We start from the raw sequence: 2,663 nt of genomic DNA on the forward strand, positions 1-2,663 counted from the left end.
CTTTACAAAACTGGAATTGCTTGGTGAAGAATATGTATCATTTAAGTGTTTAACTGCTCACAGATACTGACATCATCAAATTGCCTTTCAAACTGATACCAATATACATTTCCACCAATAGTAAACCTGCTTGTTTTCCCAACCCTAGCCATTATGAGTTGCAATCCATCTTTTTATTCATTATCAGTCATATTTTTTCTGTTTTGCCTTCTTTGATCTGAAGGTTGAAAGCAGAGAAAAAATAAAGATTGAGATACCTAAAATCTTCATCCTGTCATATGACTGTAATATGAGAAAAACACTAGAGGAATACCAACCATGAAGCTCTATCTCCTAAAGAGCTTATGTGGCACCGAAGTTTTCAGGGGAAACTTGGAAAAATGCATTTTATATTTCTGGGGGAAATTACCAAATGTAGTTTATTGCCAACACCATTTGGTGTTCCAGAGAAATGGGCCTTTTCTTACAATGTTGTGGTTTATATCAATTGGTGTTAACATTTCATAGTAATTTAGCAATGAGAATTAAACATTTAGAAGTGCATCCATCTCTATTTCAATATTTTGAGAAAGCTGTAATAGTCATAAAACCAAATATTTATTTACAAGGGTGTTTGCTACAGCATTACTCAGAATAGAAAAAATAATCTAAAAATAAAATTTGAAACTACCAATAAGTACTTTATTAAATAGTTTATTTGATATCCACACATTTGATGCCCATCGTATTATTTAGTAGTTTAAAGAGTCATGTTTAAATGATAATTTTTGAGCAAGAAAATATTTCTGAAAGATTGTTAAGAGACAAAGGAGGATACACAGGAACATATATATATATAATATGATACCCTTTTAATGGTATATATGGAAGATATTGACACCAAAATATTCACCGTGAGTATACAAGATATGACATGGCTTAGATATGTGACTCTGCCCAAATCTCATGTCAAATTGTAATCCCCAACATTGGAGGTGGGGCCTGGTGGGAAGTGATTGGATCATGGGGGCAGTTTCTCATCAATGGTTTAGCTCCATCTCTCTTGGTGCTGTTCTCATGAGAGAGTTTTCATGAAATCTGGTTGGTTAAGTGTGTATGTGGCGCCTCTGCACCTCTCTCTTGGTCCTGCCCTGGCTATGTAAGATGGGCCTGCTTCCCGTTTGCCTTCCTCCATTATTGTAAGTTTCCTAAGGCCTCCCTAGAAGCCAAGCCGATGCCAGCATCATGCTTGTTGTACGGTCTGCAGAACTATGAGTCAATAAACCTGTTTCCTTACAAATTACCCAGTCTCAGGTATTTCTTTATAGTAATGCAACACACTAATACAAGATGATTGAGATCGTGAATGAAATTTTATTGACTTCCTCTCCTCTTTTTTAGTAGTTTAAAGTTTTATACTTTAAATAATTATTCCTTATGCAATGAGACAAAGAATATATTAATGAAATAGCAAAAAGCTTAAAAATAGTAGTGATCTTCCTTTAAATTTCCTAGGGAAGATGGTGTGGCCTTTTTATTTTCACATCACACAGGTAACATGCCACAGTCATAACAATTTTTGAGGGAAGCATATCTCACACATGAGCCTAAAAACTCAGTCACACGTGTGAGATACAAAAGAATCAATGTGTTCTTTTGAGAAATATAAGTAAGTTTGAGAAATACAAGTAAGTTTGAGAAAAAGCTGAAAGCCTAATAAATAAGTACTAAAGCCATGCTAATGAATAAAGAGACTCAACATGGAGAAAATGTCTACAAATTTAATGAAAATCCAATAAAATTTCAAACAAGTTTGTGTCTATGTGTATGTGTGTGTGAATGTGTACATGTAGAAATTAACAAGATGTCTCTATAATTTATATCAGAAATGCAAAAATCTAAGAATAACTAAGATAATATTACAAAGGAAAAACAAACCTTACTGGCTTATACACTACTAGGTATTAAGAAATGTTGTAATTAAGCAGTTTCAGTGTGGTACTTGTGCAAGAATAGACATACAGACCAATGAAACAGATAGAGGGTCCAGAAACAGACCTACATATTCAAGGTCACTTGATTGTTGGAGTGTAGTGGGGGAACGGAAAGGATGCTTTCAATAAATGATGTTGGGTCAAGTGGATATACATATTGGACAAAAGAAATTTTCATTCCTAATTTTTGTTTTCACTGTAAATAGAAATTAATTTCAGATGGACAGATGGTAGACTGAAATACGATAGGTAAAACAATGAAGTTCCTAGGTTAAAACTTAGAAGAATGTCTTTATGACCTTGATGCAATCTAGAAGCACTAACCATAAAGAAAAAGAGACACATTGGAAGACATTGTAATTAAGAATGAGAATCCATCAAATCATATTTTTAAGGCAGTGATAAGACAAGCCACAGAATGAACAAAGATATTGCAATACAGATATCACCAAAAATTTCATATACAGAATGTATATTTTAAAACTCCCAAAAATGAATAGAAAAAAAAATCAGATAACATAATAGATAAAGTAGGCAAAATAAATGAAAAGACACTTTACAAAAAGAAGAAATTCAAATGACCAACATAGGAAAAGTGTTCAACTTGATAAGTTCAAATGCTAATTGAAACCAATATCATTTCACAATTACAAGAATGACTAAAATGAATAAGACAAGCAATCCCAAGTG

The 2,663-nt window shown here is 33.0% G+C and overlaps 1 non-coding gene across 1 annotated transcript; it reads right to left on the reverse strand.

The window, feature by feature from the left end:
* Positions 1–1,522: 1,522 nt before the first annotated feature.
* Positions 1,523–1,623, reverse strand: LOC112632309. Its single transcript, XR_003121365.1, has one exon. It is a non-coding gene; the product is annotated as a small nucleolar RNA U13 (small nucleolar RNA).
* Positions 1,624–2,663: the final 1,040 nt, after the last annotated feature.

Source organism: Theropithecus gelada, chromosome 9, assembly GCF_003255815.1.
Source record: "Theropithecus gelada isolate Dixy chromosome 9, Tgel_1.0, whole genome shotgun sequence".
Classification (NCBI taxonomy): Eukaryota; Metazoa; Chordata; class Mammalia; order Primates; family Cercopithecidae; genus Theropithecus; species Theropithecus gelada.